A 19,748-nucleotide genomic window follows, 5' to 3' on the forward strand; every position below is an offset into this window, starting at 1 on the left:
GGAAGCTGGGCTAAACTATGATGTTTGGTAGGTTTTATGTGTTAAATGCATTTTGACTTGGGATATTTTCCACTTACAATGGCTTTATCAGGATGCTGAGGGAGATCTGTGTAAACATGGGTGATTTAGGACAGTGTGACCTCTGTGGGTGGGGGAGTGGGCACATGAATTCTGGGGTACAACCATGTTCCTCCTGTGTGACAGGTGCACAGCTGTGTATTTTATTCTTTAAACCATTCACACAGTTTTCAAAGCACTTTTTTTGGTTCACACGCTATTGCTTAAAAAAAAGAAAAAAAAAAAGAGAAATATGCAGAGTAAAATATCCTAAAAAGTCCTTATGAAAAAGTCTAATAACAAAGGTATAGAAATCATCCAAGAAACCTATAAAATTCCACTGTAAAACAGGAGTTGAACACTGAATAAAGGGACACTATTTCCTGGACAAGCAGACGATATTGTAATATTGATTCATCTGTAATTAATCTATTAAAACCAGTAAAATCTCAACAAATTTCCAGCAATCTTAAAAAGCCATTTCTAAGATTTCTAGAGAAGGAATGTCAACACCAGGTGAAAGAGGGCTAGTTGTACCAAATTTAAATTTTACTGACTTGCTTTGGGATGTGAACCTTTTATTGTACAACACCACTGGTCTGGACAAACAACCAATTTGTTTCTCAGTACATTTGGCCCCAAGACCGAAGGGAAGTAACCAGGCACTAAACTGAGTTACAGATGCAGACCCGCCAGTGGACAGTCTGGGCACAGCACCGGGAGTCCCAGCACTGGGTCCTGGGGCCCATAGGAGCCCGTGCCAGGCGTGGAGGCGGGAGGGCAGGAACGCACAGAAGCAGGACTACATGGGGCTGATGAATTCTGCTCTCAAGCCAGGGAGACCACAGAGAGAGGTGACTTTGCCTGTGGTGCTGGGTGAGATTAAAAGTCTCCCACAGTAATATTTCAGAATCAGGGATTCAAACTATTATATATAGAATGGATAAACAACAAGGTTCTACTTATAGCACCGGGAACTGTATTCAACATCCTGTGATAAACTGTAATGGAAAAGATAAATATATATATGTATATATATATATATATATATATATATATATATATATATGTATGTATAACTGAATCACCCTGCTATACAGTAGAACATAATGTAATACAACATTGTAAATCAACTATACTTCAATAAAAGAAATTAAAAATATTTTTAGAATCAGGGGATGTTTCTCCCCCAGATTCACCACCCACTTCATGCTAGTGGATGCCACAGAAACTCTAGCAAAGGTGATAATGATCATGATTTGTCACTGCAGCTCCTACTTACTGAGCACATACTACATACAATGTACTAGGCTGAATGTGTTACAGGATTTCCTTTAATCCCACAAGAACACTGAAAGGGAGGTCTCCGGTCCTGGCTCAAATGTCTGTTCATGAAACTTCTCTGAGCCTTCCAACATCTCCTGTGCAGGGCTCCTAGCCTGTGCTCCTGGGATGCCTAGCTCACTTGTAAAAACACAGGGTTCTCCTCTATATATAACCTTCACCCACCGGCTTTATTTCTTAGTCTTCCTAAGAGTTTTAAAAGAAAAGTGAATTTCTATGAAATGGGCTTTAATTCACACACCAACCACTCAGTTCTTTTGTCACTCAGGAAGGCACAGATAAAGTGTGGAAACCTTGGTCCTCTTGGGATGCAGTTTGATTTCCAGTATCAATGGGAATCAACACTTGCAGCATGTCCTGGATGAAGTTTCAAGACATTTAAATTCAGGATAAGTCTGTAACAACTTCTGGAAATAAAAGGGAGATTCTCTTTTTGTACCGGAAGATACTGCAAGCACAAAATATGTCTGCAATAAATTATGTAAAGTTTTGGGAGGCTGAAAGTGCTTTTCAAAATCCAAGTTCCTCTAGAGAGAAATGCAAGAAAACTGCAGTGATTTAAAAACAAGTTTAGATTGAGAATACAGTGAGGGGAGAGAAAGGTTATCAGCCAAAAGGAAGGATGTTGAAGCTTTGCATGCACTTTAGTCCAGAAGACATGTTTCTAAAATCAAATAGCCATTTTAGACCCATATTGCTGTCTTGAAAGGCAGGATGTAGCTGACTTGGACATGGTGATGGTGACACCCTGGGAAGCCACTTCAACTCCATTTCATCTATTACCATGGGTGGCTGGTCCAAGGGTCCTGGTGGAGACTGATGCGGAGGGGGCCTCTGAAAATACTCTGGGGACAGAGGGAGCTCATGGCTGTAAAGTGACATTATTCTAAAGTAAAATATATACGCATAGAGAGGGGCTAAAGATGAAAGAAAGCCAGGCATGCTCCTAGGCATGACTGCTGGCAAAAAGCAGGTAAAAATGAGTTGTGGTCACCCAGGAGGGGAGCCAGGCTGGCAGCTGCCCAGAGGCTGCCTGAGACTCCGGGTGGTCCCAGGCAGGTCACCACTCATGGGGCTCTCTCTGGCCTCCCCTGGGGAGGCTTCTTCCCTCAGACCATCCAGACCCCACTGCCTCCCACCCTACGTAGGTTTTGCTGTGTTTTTCCATTGGGATCCCCTCTGCCTATGCTAACGAGTCTCTGCCCTTCACAAGCCAGGGTCCCTTCCAATTCCTTATCCTTCAAGAAATCTTCACAGATCTCTCAACCACTGAGCACCTACTTTGTCAGGAGTTGCAAGAGGTGGGGTGCAAGTAAAGCACATTGGTGTTTGCCCTGAAAACCTGCAGTCTTGAAATAGGCTAGGCACGCAGGGCCAGCAAGGCAGTTTGCTCCTTGCTGAGCCTCAGAGGCCGGAGAAGAGAGAGGAAATGCTGGGCTCGGAAATTCACCCTGAGGAATTCCCAGGAGAAGGGGCAGGGAAGTGGCGTTTGTTGAGTGGCTGTTCCATGCACCTGGATTAGGTGTCCGTGACTTCCTCAGGGAATGCTCATGACTGCAGCTGAGGAGAGGGCTGGGGCAGGGGAGGACACAGACCTGTCCTTCCAGTGCCATGGAGAGGAATTCTCATCAGGGTGAACTGCAGCTGCAAAGATGATGCTCTGCATGTGGGGACTGCAGAAGGATGCGGTGCATCTTTAGTGTGCAGTGTGTGGGGGGTGGGGAGGTAGGATGGGGGCATCTCTGTAGTGGGGACAGTGCTGGGTGCTCTGAGACCACACAGGGTATTGAGGCAGCACATGAGTAGTGGCACAGTCCTGGCAAGTCACATGCAGAGTTTGCCCCCAATGTGGCATCACCGGGGAGGAAAGGGAGCCCTCGTCTGCTTCCCAGGGCCTGAAATCTCCATGTCCTTCTCTAAGGCAGAATTCAAACCTCAGGAAGTGGGGCTGCATGCCTGCACTGTGGCTGCTGGCTCACCCACCCACACATCACATGTCCTTGGTGCCATCTGGGTGTGGGAGCCACGTGCCTGCTGGGAGGGGGCCAGGCAGCTCCACGAGAGGCAGAGAAGAACTTAAGAAGGGGCTAGCCAAGTGGCTCAGCAGGATGGTTCTAACAGAGCTGCTGGCCCAAGAAGCGTCCACCACCTGGAGGACACGGGATATGAGAGGATGATGGGGATGGGGGCAGCAGTCTCTGTGGCCTGGAGGGCTGGATGTCCTGGTGGCTGGGCCAATTCAGAAAGCCAGGGGCCAGGCTGCAATCCTGAGAGTGAAGGCAGCAGAGAGAGGAGGAGGGAAATGAGGGAGGAAGAGGCAGTCTATCTAGATGCTGGTGAGAGGGGCAGGGGAGGGGCTGGGATTCTATCACAGGTACGGGGGTCTGGGGGGACTGCTCATTCCTCTTCTGGACAGCCGTGATTTTTAAGATTGTTCTGAGGTTTCCCAGCCCTCTCTACCCTCTATGCCCTCCAGCCCCTGAATGTTTCTTCTTCCTGGGTCAGGAAGCAGGACCAGGCATCTGGGCCAGGAGGAGGGGTCCCTTTCACATCTCTCCACTGCCAACCTCTGCTCAGAGGGAGGGTATATGAGCAGTGTACTAACAAAGCTCTATGCAAATCAAGAGTTGAGGACCCTGGTTGTAGAAGATTCCCAGCATGCAAGCTCCTTCTCTTCAGGGAGTTCAAAATCACCTCCTGCATCCATAGAGGCCTATGGCTTTGACACCCCTCATTAGACTGTGGGTCAGTGATAAATGTACCTGTGAAAGCACAAGCAATGTTCATAACACAGCACAACCCCACTGGATGTGCTGAGCTCAGGCTATGGGAGTATCTCCGACCAGGGGTGTGAAGTTCAACTGGGGTCCAAATGGACTAGGTCCGGTCAGGACAGGGTCAGGTGAACCTGGGAGCTGGTGGAGGCAGATGGCCCAGGTCCGAGTGAACAGGGTTGATACCTGCCCCTGGAAGAGAAAGTCCACTCATGGGTAGGATGCCGACTCAAGGTGGGCAGGGCAACATCACAGCATTGCCTGCCATCCATGTCAGCCATGGCAGTGAGGCAGGCAGCCCTAGGGAGCAGGAACAGGTGACTGAGGGGCCAAGCAGGGATCCTGACTCATGGACAGAGCCTGGCCACAGCCTTGACTCCTTGCTGCTCCAACTCAAGGTGGTTCTGGGGCTTGGAGCCTCCCCAGCCAGGCCAGCCCTCTTGGGGAAGGGCCTGCTGGACCGGGCTGTGCTACCACAGGCCATATGCTCCAGCTTTCGATTTCACAATAATCATGTGCTTCTAGAGATAATACGGCCCCCATAATGACCACTTCTTCTGGACCCAGAGGAGTTAAGTAACCTGCCCAGGGTCACACAGCAGTAAGTCACTTAGAATCAGAATGCAAGGTCAAAGTTTTGACACTGTGCCACTTCTTGAGTTGCTCTGAGATGCTAATGATACTTTACTCTGCTTTTTGAAGGCCATGGTCAGCTCATCCCCATGTTTACTGGAGACCCAGAGGTGTTTTGCCTGCCTGAAGGTCCTTCTGTGATAACCAAGCCCACAGGTCTGTTACTGCTCCTCCAGAGAGGCCTTTGCTTTCTCTTCCAACAACTGTAGCCAAGCCTTCTTCTTTCCTAACCTTTTCATTCTCCACCAGGTATGTTTTCTATTTCAAAATGGTGGAAATTATACCATGACAATTATATCTCATATTCAAGATGACAAGCCAAGAACACTTCAGACATGATCTGGCCCACAAGATAGAAAAGCTCACTGCTGTGATTAGTTGGGACCCATTTCTCCCACTCTATTTAATAAAGTTTCAGAAATAGGCATCAAGTTATTGGTTAAGAGATGGCTCAGTTTTTAAAAATTATTTATTTAAATTTTTTAATTAAAACTTTAAAAACTTTTTATTTTTGTTGAACAGTTGATTTACAATATTAAGGTACAACATAGTGATTCAATATTTTTATAGATTATACTCCATTTAAAGTTTTATAAGGTAATGGCTATATTTCCCTTTGCAATACAATATACTCTTGTTGCTTATTTATTTTATACATATTAGTTTGTATATTTCAATCCCCTATCCTTCCTTATCTTACCCCTCTCCTTCCCCTCTCCCTATGCTAAACACTAGTTTGTTCTCTACATTTGTTTCTGTTTTATTATGTTCACTTTTTGCTTCATTTTTATACTTCGTATTTCAATGAGAACAAGAATATTTGTCTTTCTCTGTCTGACTCACTTCACTAAGTATAATACCCTTTAGGTCCATCCACATTGTTGCAAATGACAAAATTTCATTCTTTTTTATGGTTGAGTAATATTTTGTTGTGTGTGTGTATACACCCTCCACATCTTTATCCATTCATCTGTTGATGGACATTTAGGTTGCTTCCATATTTTGGCTATTGTAAATGCTGCTAAAAAAGCTGGGGTGTGCACATGTTTTCAAATTACAGCTTTCTTTTTCTTCAGCTATATACCCAGGAGCACAATACTGGGTCATATGATAGTTCTGTTTTTAGGTTTTTGAGGAACCTCCATACTGTTTTCCATAGTGGCTACACTAATTCATATTCCTACCAACAGTGAAAGGGTTCTGCTTTTGCTACTTGGTTAAACAGCTGTTCTTTGCTTCTTTGATTTTATCTTTCAGCCTAAATTTACTATTCCATTGTCATCAGTCAGTACTAAATTTCACTGGATTAGATTTAGCACACTACAACTCCTGCCCATCAGAAGTCATCTGGACTACTTTTCGTTTTACTTGCCAGGCTAACTATGCATGTTTGCCCACCTGTCCCACAGCATTTATGAAACAACTAGACAAGAAGGAAAACATGGCCTCACAGCAAACTACTAAAGGGCCATTTCTAGGATTAGCTAAATGACTAACAGATAATGTATTCTCTGGTCATGGTAGTTGACAATGATGAATCAAGGTAACATTTTCCCATTATTATCACAGGACAGCCATGAAAAATTTACAAAAGCAGAGAATTATAGCTTGAGGTGACTTTAGAAATAACCTAAAACCCAACACCTTCATTTTACAAATGGAAAGCTTGATCCCAGAGGTAAAGTGACTCATCCATGATTAACAACAGGTGGTTGACAGTTTAGGGATTTGAACCCAAATCTCCTGATTCAAATGCAGTTTATTGTTTGTTGTTTTTGTGTGTTTTTATTTAAATGCTATATTACCATTTCCTTAAAACTCTATTCAGAGAGAAAATGAAATAAGAACTTCCACTTGTCTGTGGCAACATCAATTCAAGTTGCCCTCCTTCCTTCTGGTCATCTGTCCCAGAACATGACATTACTTGGACATCACTGTCATAAATTTACAGAATCAAATTTTTATTCTTCCTCTTAAAACTTCTAAAAATCCTTTGGGTACTATAAGAGGAAAATCTCCTGAATACATTGTTGATTTCACACATTAATTTCTACATATCTGTAATCAGAGGTCCTTGTGATAGTGTACTTCAGTTTCTATTTATCAATAGGTATGGTATCGGAGAAGGCAATAGCACCCCACTCCAGTACTCTTGCCTGGAAAATCCCATGGACGGAGGAGCCTGGTAGGCTGCAGTCCATGGGGTCACTAAGAGTCAGACACAACTGAGCGACTTCACTTTCACTTTTCACTTTCATGCATTGGAGAAGGAAATGGCAACCCACTCCAGTGTTCTTGCCTGGAGAATCCCAGGGACGGGGGATCCTGGTGGGCTGCTGTCTATGGGGTCGCACAGAGTCGGACACAACTGAAGCGACTTAGCAGCAACAGCAGCATGGTATAGGAAGAAGGCTTACTAATTTTCTTCCTAATTTATACCAAATGATGCTAAAAACTCATTAAGCATTGTTTCCCCACTGGAGTGTGAGAGCACAAGGTTTAGTCTGGCATATGGCACCTAAGTGCCTCATCCTGAGAGCTGGCGTCACCGGCCACCATGTGTCTTGTGTGTCAAATTTCTATTCAAGAGATTATGGAATGTGTTTTCTACTCTTGAAACATAACTTCAAGGAATTGTGACTTTTGCTCAAAAACTGTTAAATTCTAAATTAAATGAGAGCACATTCATAAAATAGACTATAGAGACACTGAAATTGCATTTTTGAAGTTTTACATGCCATGGGGAAAGAACAAAGAAGCAAAAAAATAATACGAGAAATTCATATACGGCACCACCTCCCTGATGGCTCAGCAGTTAAGAATCCGCCTGCAATGCAGGAGACATGGGTTCAATCTCTGGGTCAGGAAGATACCCTGGAGGAGGAAATGGCAACCCACTCCAGTACTGCTGCCTGAAGAATCCCATGGACAGAGGAGCCTGATGGGTTACAGTCCATGGGGTCGCAAAGAGTTGGACATGACTGAAGCGACTTAGCAGCAGCAAGAATGGAAAAGTATAGATATAAAAGACCAAAAGAAAATATGCTAAGTCTTTTCATGTAGTCAAATCTGCCAATCCTTTTCTTTATCATTCTGAGATTTCTGACTTAAGAAGACCTCCCTGGATGGTCTTCTTATACCTGTGTGATTTGACTTTTCACTCAACACTCCAATGTAAAACTCATCTGAAATTTATTCCTTTATAAAGCATATTGTTGCCATCCAATTCTATTTTTCTCCAACATCACTGATTAGGGCAAAATATTAATTAACTATGCCATCTTTTCCCCACTGAGTGAAAATATATGCTTCAATCTGTTTATAAAATCGCCTTGTGATTTTTTTTTTCACTCTGTGCCAATTCTATACTGTTTACCTAGTATAGTTATATAATACTTTTAGTATATGACACTAGTCTCCTTATATTATTCTTTTCCAAGCATCTCTTGCCAAGTAAGAGCTTAAGTTTGGGCTCAAGTAAAACAAAAACTTAAGGTACTGATTGAAACTGTATATTACACTTATATATTAACATCAAAAGGACTGATGTCTTCCAATATAGTTTTTCCATCTACACACGTAGCATATTTCTCCATCAGTTAGATTTTAAGTTCTTTATTAAAAATTTATACTTCTCATACTTCCTGCCTTTGGTATGCATTCCTACAGCAAAATACAAACATAATGCACACAAAGTAAAAAGAGTGTTACTTTGGAGAGATTATTTCCAACATTCGGTTCAGAAGTTAGACTTCTTAATGTACAAACAGCTTATAAGTTGATAAATAAAAATGATCATAATTGTAAATTGGTGCAGTCACTATGGCAAGCAAAATAGATGTTTATCAAAAAAAAAAAAAAACACAACAGAACTATTGTATGACCCAGAAATTCCATTTCTTGGAATATATCCCAAAGAAATGAAAACACTATGCTGAAGAGATAAATGCACCACCATGTTCATTGCAACTGGTGTTCAAAGAAAATGTGAGACATGGAAATAACTAAGTGCCCAAAGAAGCTGTGAGTTGTGTATATATGCATGAGTGTGTGCATACATACATCACCACAATATATACATGGAATTTTATTAAGCCATAAAAAACAAGGAAATTCTGCCAATTGGGACAACACTGAAGGACCTTAGGTCCTTGAGAGAATTATGCTAAGTGAAGTAACCCAGACAGAGAAAGACAAATACAGTATGATCTCACTTATATGCAGAGTCTAAAAAACAAAAAAACAAAATGTGACCAAATTAATAGAAAAAGAGATCAGATTTGTGGTTACTAGAGTTGGGGGTGATGGGTGAGGGAACTGGAAAAAGGTAGTTAGAAGGTACAAACTTCTGGTTACAGGATAAATAATCACTAAGGATATAATGTATGATATATTTCAACATTGTTGAGAGTAGATCCTAAGAGTTCTCAAGAAGATGATTTTTTATCTGTATGAGGTGATGAATGTTAACTCAGTTTACTGTGGTAATCATTTCACAATATATGTAACTCAAATCATTATGCTGCATACCTTAAACTTACACAGTGCTGTATGTTAATTATATCTCAATAAAACTGAAGGGAAAAAAGAACAACAGTCATTAAGGACAATGGGCAAAAGCTATCCTTGTAAAAGAGGGACTGCAGACAGCTAATGAGAGTATGAAAGAATTCACCATCTACCACACCTCATAAGCAATTAAGAAAATACAAAGTAAAACACACAATTTTTTAAGTTAATTTGATGAGATTTTCAAAACAACAACACACAAAAAACTAACATCCAGTGATGGTGAAGATGTACATCTCACACATCACTGGTAGGAGTGTGAATTGTAAAAAGACGTGCCAGCATAGGTGAAACGTTAAAATGTACACATTCCTTGAATGACAACTTTAAGATTTTACCTTACAAAAGTAGATTTCTAGTACAGAAAAACTATATACAACAGGCTTCCCCCAACCCCTAAACCCAGCAATATTTGTGATAGCAAAAGTATGAATATAAAAAAATGAAGAATGTATAGTTATCCCTATAAAATCCTCTGTTTACTTTGACCTAATTAACATGGGGAAATAGGGCTTAACATGAGAAAGCCTGAAAATGAAATAGGACTTCAGATGAAGACATGTGACCCCCATATTTGTTGCAAGGCATTCGTCAGTGAGTGAAGTCCTCAGTCTCAGAACAACACGAAGTACAGACTGAAACAACATAGATCCCCTCAAGCACACTCAGCCTGTAAGAATGGAATAAAATAATTTAACAAGGTGAATCTCCAGTTCCAGAACAAAATGGAGCAGAAAAACAACAAAAAAATATAATCAAAGCTATGGTTTTTCCAGTAGTCATGTATGGATGTGAGAGTTGGACCATAAAGAAGGCTGAGCACCAAAGAACTGATGCTTTCAAATTGTGGTGCTGGAGAAGATTTTTTTAAAATTTATTTATTTTTAATTGAAGGATAATTGCTTTACAGTACTGTGTCGGTTTCTACCAAACATCAACATGAATCGGCCATAGGTTTACCCATGTCTCTTCCTACTTGAACATCTCCCACCTCCCTCCCCATCCTACCCCCCTAGGTTGTTACAGAGCCCTGGTTTGATTTCCCTGGTTCATACAGCAAATTCTCATTGGCTATCTATTTTACAAATGGTAGTGTATGTTTCCATGTTACTCTGGAGATGACTCTTGAGAGTCCTTTGGACTGCAAGGAGATCAAATGAATCAATCCTAAAAGAAATCAACCCTGAATATTCACTGGAAGGACTGATGCTAAAGCTGAAGCTCCAGTACTTTGGCCATGTGATGCAAAGACAGAACTCATTGGAAAAGACCCTGATGCTGGGAAAAATTGAAGGCAGATGGAGAAGAGGGTGTCAGAGGATGAGATGGTTAGATAGCATCACTGACAAGTGGACATTAATTTGAGCAAACTCTGGGAGATAGTGAAAGACAGGAAAGCCTGGTATGCTGTAGTCCATGGGGATACAGAGTCGAACACAACTTAACAACTGAACAATAAAAACAAAAACATTCAGATCTATCTATCTATATTCTTTTTCAGATTCTTTTTCCCTATGTGTTATTACAAAATATTGAGTGTGGTTCCCTGTGCTATACTTTGGTAGCTATCTATTTTATATATGGTAGTGTATATATAGTATCTGAAACTCTTAGTTTATCCTATAAGTCAAATAAAAAATAAAGTAAAATAACTAAAAAATTAAATTAATAATAATAATAAAATGATAATAAAATTTGCTGTTAACTGTTTTTTAAAGTTACAATTCAGTAACATCAAAAGATATAAAATGTTTGACAAATTTGTACATCATCTTTGCATAGGGCCCGTGATAATTTTCTTTGAATCACTCTGATTTTAGTAAATGTGCTGCCAAAGTGAGTGCTGGCCAACTGAATTTTCATTTATTTTTTTCTAATATTCTTTTCCATTATGGTTTATCAAAGGATATTGAATATAGTTCCCTTTGCTATACATTAGGATTTTGTTGTTTATCCATTCTAAATGTAATAGCTTGCATCTACCAATCCCAAACTCTCAGTCCATCCCACCAGTGTTGGTGCTAGTGGTAAAGAATCCATCTGCAAAAAAAAAAAAAAAAAAAAAGAACCCATCTGCAAACACAAGAGATGCAGGTTTGATTTCTGGGTCTGAAAGATGCCCAGGAGAAGGAAATGGCAACCCATTCCAGTATTCTTGACTGGAAAATTTCATGGACAGAGGAGCCTGGTGAGCTATAGTCCACAGAGTTGCAAAGAGTAGGACACAACTAAGTGACTGAGCACACATGCATGCATAACTCAACAGTATTGAGAGAAACATTCCAATTGGAGCAACGGCAAAAGACCAGAAGAGGCTATATATAAAGGCTCCAAAGACATACAGATGGCCAAAAAGCATAGGAAAAGATGCTCAGTATTGCCCATTATTAGAGAAAAACAAGTAAAAACTATTAGGTTAGTGTAATAGTAACTGCAGTTTTGTCTTGTTGAAATTTAGTGTTTGATATTCTAGTACATTCTTATATGTGGTTATGTTATATATCATTTTAATGAGTATTTCTTGCTTTATTTTTATTTTTTAACTTTTTGCTAATGACATTACTTGCTGTATATTTTATATTTATTTTGAAGAAGTGAAGTGAAAGTCACTCAGTTGTGTCTGACTCTTTGTGACCCCATGGACTATAAAGTCCATGGAGTTCTCCAGGCCAGATACTGGAGTGGGTAGCCCTTTCCTTCTCCAGGGTATCGTCCCAACCCAGGGACTGAACCCAGGTCTCCTGCACTACAGGTGGATTCTTTACCAGCTGAGCCACCAGGGAGCTCAAGAATACTGGAGTGGGTAGCCTATCCCTTCTCCAGCGGATCTTCCTGACCCAGGAATCAAACTGGGGTCTCCTGCATTGCAGGCAGATTCTTCACCAGCTCAGCTTCCAGGGAAGCCCATGTATTTATTTTAGACTATGGAAATGATGTTAGACAAAAAGCAAATTCCACCAATTTTCTTCTTTGAGTTCAAAACAGGTAATAAAGCAGCAGAGACAACCCACAACACCAACAACACATTTGGGCCAGGACTACTGATGAACATACCGGGCAGTGGTGGTTCAAGTCTTTTGCAAAGGAAACGAGAGCCGTGAAGATGAGGAGTGCAGTGGATGGCCACTGGAAGTTGACAAAGGCCAACTGAGAGCATCACTGAAGCTGATCCTCTTATAACTACATGAGAAGTTTCCAAAGGACTCAATGAACAACCATTCCAAGGTTGTTCAGCATTTGAAGTAAATTGGAAAGGCAAAAAAGCTCAATAAATGGGTACCTTGGGAGCTGCCCCCAAATCAAAAACATTGTTTTGAAGTGCTGTCTTCTTTTATTCTATGCAACAACAATGAACCATTTCTTGATCAGACTGCGACATGCAACATAAAGTCAACTTTATATGACAACCAGCAATGACCAGCTCAATAGTTGGACCAAGAAGATGCTCCAGAGCACTTCCCAAGGCCAATAAAAGAAAAAAAAAGTGAATTCACTCAGTCGTGTCCGACTTTTTGTGACCCCATGGACTGTACTCCACCAGACTCCTCCATCCATGGAATTTTCCAGGCAAGAGTACTGGAGTAGGTTGCCATTTCCTTCCCCAGGGAATCTTCCTGACCCAGGGATCAAATCTGGGTCTCCCACATTGCAGGCAGATGCTTTACCAGATGAGCCACTAGGGAAGCCAAACCTGCACCAAAAAAGGTCATGGTCACAGTTTGGTGGTCTGCTGTCAGTCTAATCCACTACAGCTTTCTGAATCCCATTAAAACCATTACATCTGAGAAGTATGCTCAGCAAATTGATGAGAAGCACTGAAAATTGCAATGCCTGCAGCCAGCATTGGTCAACAGAAACGGCCCAATTCTCCTCCACAACCAATGCCTGACTACATATTGCACAACAGACACTTCAAAAGTTAAATGAATTGGGCTAAGAAGTTTTGCCTCATTTGCCATATTCACCTGACCTCTCACCAACCAACTACCACTTCTTAAAGCATCACAACAACTTTTTGCTGGGAAAATGCTTCTACAACCAGCAGGAGGCAGAAAATGCCTTCCAAGAGTTCACTGAATCTCGAGGCATGAATTTTTATGCTACAGGAATAAACAAACTTATTTCTCATTGGCAAAAACGTGTTGATTGTAACAGTTCCTATTTTAATTAATAAAGATGTTTTTGGGTCTAGTTACAATGATTTAAAATTCATAGTCTGAAACTACACTTAGGTTTACACCAACGTAATACAATGAAGCATCACCTCACACTGGTCTGAATGGCCATCATCAAAAAGTCTATAAACAATACTGGAGAGGGTATGAAGAAAAGAGAACCATCTTACTTTGTTGGTGGAAATGTAAATTGGTGTACCCACTATGGAGAATAGTACAGAACTTCTTTAAAACCCTAAAAATAAAGCTACCATATGACCCAGCAATTCCATTCCTGGGCATATATCTGAAGAAAATCGTTAATTTGAAAAGCTATAAGCACCACAAAGTTCACTGAAGCACTATTTACAATAGCCAAAATGTGGAAAGAACCTATATGTCTACTGACAGATGAATGGATAAAGAAGAGGTGGTAGGTATATACAATGAAATATTAGCCAGACATTAAAAAGAATGAAATAATGCCATCTTCAGCAACATGGATGGACCTAGAGATTATCATACTAAGTGAAGTGAGTTAGTCAAAGACAGATATCATATGATATCACTTATGTGTGGAATCTAAAATATGATACAAATGAACTTATTTACAAAGCAGAAATGGACTCATAGAAAACTAACATGGTTACTGAAGGGGAAAAGGCAGGGGAGGGATGAATTATGAGTGTGGGATTAACATACACATACTACTATATATAAAATAACCAACAAGGACCTACCGTATAGCACAAGGAATTTCGACTCAATATTAATAACTCATATGGGAAAAGCTTCTGCAAAAGAATGGATAGATGAATACGTATAACTGAATCACTTTGCTATACACCTGAAACTAACACAACATTGTAAATCAACTATACTCTAATACAAAATAATAATTAAATTTTTAAAAGTCAACAATTAAAGCTAATTAACAAAACAAAACAAAAAAAGGCTTTTATGTTTAGAACTATCACTGCTACTGCAGCCAGTATGAGACTCAAAATGATTAAACCGTAACACCCAGGCCCTATGTCTGGAGACGTTTGTGGGTATAACCTAGAGAAGTCTGGAACATCTAACATATGCAGTAGTAAAGAATCCACCTGCCAATGCAGGAGACGCAAGAGACACAGTTAGTTTAATCCCTGGGTCAGGAAGAGTCCCCTGGAGCAGGAAATAGTAACCCATTCCAGTATTCTTGCTTGGAAAATTCCATGGTCAGATGTTAGGGAAATTAAATGGACGTGGTCTTGTTCAGGTTTCATAGACAAAAAGCAGAGCAAGCCTCTGACCTTGCTTCTGACCTGCTTGGACACTGCCCTGACTATGTATCTGCTGTGACTTCAAGCCACTTGACACCATAGACAAGACAGGGGATGGATCTTGAGATAGTTGAACCCCTGGAGGAGGTCTGGTCAACCATGCTTGGAATTAATAACATTCCGAGATTTATAAGACAAAACAAACAACATTAGCATAAAACTGGAGCTGCAATTTGCTTGCAAGCTGATGATATCAGTCTGTGGCTTGGGATTGTAAGTGGGAATCCCCAAGCTGCAATTTTGAAGTCTTACCCCTGGAGTGGACATGCTGCCTGGGACCTTTTCACAACTGTAACGCCAGATTGCTTGCTGTAACACAGGACTTCCAGCAATGTTTGAGTCTGGATGTTAGTCAAAACACAGTTTGGTGATGTATCTGCTGTCCTATTTCTTTTTCCTATTAATGATTGTTTATTGAAAGTTAAATTAGATAATTCTCTATTAAATATTAGAATTGTTTATTTGTGTATAAGAGTGGTTTCTTTTGTTAACAAGTCCTTTAAACCTGAGACAAAAGTTAAAACTTTTGGCAGAACAAAAGAGGAGCCTGGTGGGCTACAGTCCATGAGGTTGCAAAGAGTTGGACACAACTGAGCAAGAAGTTCTGCAGAAGACTGCAGAGAACACCCAAAAGGGACCAAGGTCGAAGTGTGCAGACATTGGGCCTTCCCCATTGCTGAACAGAAAGGGGAAGAGATTCAAACCAATCTTTCAACACTGTCTGCATCATGGCATCACCAATAGGGACAGAAAAAGCTAGCCCTATCCACTTGAAGCACTTAAATTTGAACTCTAGCCAACATGGGCCAAGATGGAGACATCTTTGCAGTTATGGCACCTGCTCTTGAGGACTGCTAGGTGGAATGGAAGGCTGTCCTTGTTTTGGGGCCAGTGTAAGAAAAGCAAGAGAGACTCCATCCTGAAGCCTGTCATCCCTCTTAAAGACAAGATGTGAACTGGGCATGAACTTTGCCCAAGAGTGAGGCAACTGTTGCTAATGGAAACCAGGTCTCCAGGAGGCGTCCCTCCCTACAGATGACAAAGGGAGACTGTAGCTGAGGTCAGACTGCCCCTGTTAGATTAACCATGGAGACATCCCCCCAGGATGTATAATCATTCTTCCCCCCTTTAACCTTAATTGTTCCTTCTCGCAGCATCTATTTGTGGTAAAACTCAGTCATATACAACAAAGAGGTTGCTAACATGTAACCATTCATGTAGCAGGGGGTATAAAACTGGGCCTCTCAGAAACATCAGGGTCCTTGCTGGGAACTGATTCCCCTTGGACCCGCTGGGCTGGCATAATAAACTGTATGCCGCTGTCTCGAGTGCCCTCTGAGGTGTGTTCTGTGACTCCGGATTACACAGCACTTGGTGGTCCTCAGTGCCCAAATCATGGGTTACATGATTTAAGTGAACGTCCTATGGTGGTGCAAAGCCAGGTAAGGTTGAGCCGTCAGGAACTCCTCTGGAGATGTGTGAGATACAGGAGAGGGCCAGCGAGTAACCAACACACAGTACATAAGAGTGTAGCCTGCAGGGCAGAGGTTCCCCACACCAGTAAATCTGCACTTCCTCCTGAAACCAAGCAGGATCCTGTAGGGTTCCCCTGCACAGGCACAAAGGCCTTTCTGGTTCACTTGATTACAGGAAATGTGCTTCATTAGGCCTTCAGGACCTTCCCTGAGTTTCAAGGGGGCAGGTTCAAACGGTTGTATTACCGAAGAGAGAGGATACAGAGACAGGGGAGGGGCAATCAAGAAACAATAGTGCAGCCTTGGGGCAGGGTTCCCCCTCAAGGGACGTACTTAACAATATCTTTGGACTGTTTTGCAGTTACTAAAACCCATATCAGGTGAGAGAGGTTAACTGAATGCTGCCCACAAGAATGCAGACTCCAGACTGGTTGAAACTAGAAGACTGATCTCACCAACCAATCGGAAGACTATCCATGAACTGATCACATCCTCTTTGAACCGTTACTCATTACCCTCTCTAGGTCAGAACATTCAGTTTTTAGGGCATTAGCCCACCACGGCCCCCTTTGCCTGGCAAAACAATAAAGCTATTCTTTTCTACTTCACCCAAAACTCTCGTCTCCAAGATTTAACTCAGTGTTAGGTATAGGGGCTGGATTCAGCTTCATACTCACCATTCCCAAATGAGCTGGCACTGCACAGGAGTTGCACTTGTGAACAAATAATCTCTTAATTTCTACATATGATGCTTTCACAACTTGAGGCCTTGCTTGCCATGGAGAAATGACTTGTCCCAGGGCCAATTCCTGGGGCTTCCCAGGTGGCTCATTGGTAAAGAATCCGCCTGCCAATGCAGAAGATGCAGGTTTAATTCCTGGGTTAGGAAGATCCCCTGGAGAAGGAAATGGCAACCCACTCCACTATTCTTGCCTGGGAAATCCCGTGGACAGAGGAGCCTAGTGGAGCTACCCAGTGTATGGGTGGCAAAAGAGTAGGACATAACTTGGTGACTAAACAACAGAGGCCCAATTCCTAGAGACAGTAAAGTGTACATACATATACAAACCAATCAATCCAGAGCCCACATGCCCAACCACAGCCTCTGCTGGGGTCTCAGACTCCAGGCCACTGTCCCTGCTGCCCTAATCACCCCAGGGCCAGGAACCTAACAACAAGGAAGGGACACCACTTAGGGCCCCAGACCTGCTGAAACTATTCAAATCAGCCAATCCTAAGACCCTACTTGGCCAGGTCCTTCCCACAGAAACCACAGTAAAGGCTCTTTCTCCTATTTCCCGTCACTCCCTCTGCCTTCTGACTGCCTTGGTGCTTCCCCTGGTGGCCCCCTGTGGTGTGGTATGCCTCGTCCTCCAGGGAACTCTGAGTCACAAACTATCTCCTGATACCTTGCTTTACTATGCCTCAAATTATTTATTTTTATTTTTTATTTTTATATTTTATTGAAGGATAATTGCTTTACAGAATTTTCCTGTTTTCTGTCAAACCTCAACATGAATCAGCCATAGGTATATATATAACCCTTCCCTTTTGAAACTTCCTCCCATCTCCCTCCCCACCCCACCCCTCTAGGTTGATACAGATTGCCTGTTTGAGTTTCCTGAGCCATACAGCAAATTCCCCTTGGCTCTCTATTTTACATATGGTGATGTAAGTTTCCATGTTACTCTTTCCATACATCTCACCCTCTCCTCCCCTTTCCCCATGTCCATAAGTCTATTCTCTATGTCTGTTTCTCCACTGTTACCCTGTAAATAATTTCTTCAGTACCATTTTTCTAGATTCCATATATATGTGTTAGAATACGGTATTTATCTTTCTCTTTCTGACTCACTTGGCCCTGTATAATGGGTTCTAGGTTCATCCACCTCATTAGAACTGACTCAAATGAGTTCCTTTTTATGGCTGAGTAATATTTCATTGTGTTTATCTACCACAACTTCTTTATCTGTTGATGGACATCTAGGCTGCTTCCATGTTCTAGTTATTGTAAATAGTGCTGCAATGAACAATGGGATACATGTATCTCTTTCAATTTTGGTTTCCTCAGGGTATATGCCTAGGAGTTGGATTGCTGGGTCATATGGTGGTTTTATTCCTAGTTTTTTAAGGAATCTCCATACTGTCTTCCATAGTGGCTGTATCAACTTACATTCCACCAACAGAGCAAGAGTGTTCCCTTTTCTCCACACCCTTTCCTGCATTTATTGTCTGTAGACTTTTTGATGATGGCCATTCTGACCGGTGTGCGGTGATATCTCATTGTAGTTTTGATTTGCATGTCTCTAATAATGAGTGATGTTGAGCATCTTTTCATGTGTTTGTTAGCCATCTGTATGTATTCTTTGGATAAATGTCTGGTTAGTCTTTTTCCCACTTTTTGGTTGAATTGTTTGTTTTTCTGGTATTGAGTTGTATGAGCTGCTTGTATATCTCGGAAATTAATCCTTTGTCAGTTGTTTCATTTGCTATTATTTTCTCCCATTCTGAGGGTTGTCTTTTCATCTTGCTTATAGTTTCCTTTGCTGTGCAAAAGCTTTTAAGCTTAACCAGGTCCCACTTGTTTACTTTTGTTTTTATTTCCATTACTCTAGGAAGTGGGTCATAGAGGATCTTGCTTTGATTTATGTCAGCAAGTGTTCTGCCTATGTTTTCCTCTGAGAGTTTTATAGTTTCTGGTCTTATATTTAGGTCCTTATTCCATTTTGAGTTTATCTTTGTGTATAATGTTAGGAAGTGTTCTAATTTCATTCTTTTTTTAAAATTTTTTAAAATTTCATTCTTTTACATGCTGCTGTCCAGTTTTCCCAGCACATTTATTGAAGAGGCTGTCTTTGCCCCACTGTATATTCTTGCTTCCTTTGTCAAAAATAAGGTACCCATAGGTGCATGGGTTTATTTCTGGGCTTTCTATCTTGTTCCATTGGTCTATATTTCTGTTTTTGTGCCAGTACCATACTGTCTTGATGACTGTAGCTTTGTAGCATAACCTGAAGTCAGGAAGGTGGATTCCTCCAGCTCCATTCTTCTTTCTCAAGACTGCTTTGGCTATTCGGGGTCTTTTGTGTTTCCATATGAATTGTGAAATTTTTTGTTCTAGTTCTGTGAAAAATGCCACTGGTAATTTTATAGGGATTGCATTAAATCTGTAGATTGTATTTGGGGGAATAGTCATTTTCACAATATTGATTCTCCCTACCCAGGAGCATGGAATATCTCTCCATATGGTCATCTTTGATTTCTTTTTTTTTTAATTTAAAAGAAAATTTTTGAAGTTTAATAATAACAATAATAACCATAAATATATATGCACCCAACATAGGAGCACCTAACTGCATAAGTGAACATTAAAAAACAAGAAAGTAGAAACTGATAGTAACAAAATAATTGTAAGAG

The 19,748-nt window shown here is 41.2% G+C and overlaps 1 protein-coding gene and 1 non-coding gene across 3 annotated transcripts in view; both read right to left on the reverse strand.

Moving 5' to 3' along the window:
• The window catches only part of OTUD7A (OTU deubiquitinase 7A), a 382,361-nt gene that overhangs the window by 206,346 nt on the left and 156,267 nt on the right, over positions 1-19,748 (reverse strand). The gene's annotated exons all lie outside the window — the stretch shown is intronic.
• Positions 11,115-11,221, reverse strand: LOC139038795 (U6 spliceosomal RNA). The gene has a single exon (XR_011491938.1). It is a non-coding gene; the product is annotated as a U6 spliceosomal RNA (small nuclear RNA).

This window comes from Odocoileus virginianus, chromosome 16 (assembly GCF_023699985.2).
Source record: "Odocoileus virginianus isolate 20LAN1187 ecotype Illinois chromosome 16, Ovbor_1.2, whole genome shotgun sequence".
Classification (NCBI taxonomy): Eukaryota; Metazoa; Chordata; class Mammalia; order Artiodactyla; family Cervidae; genus Odocoileus; species Odocoileus virginianus.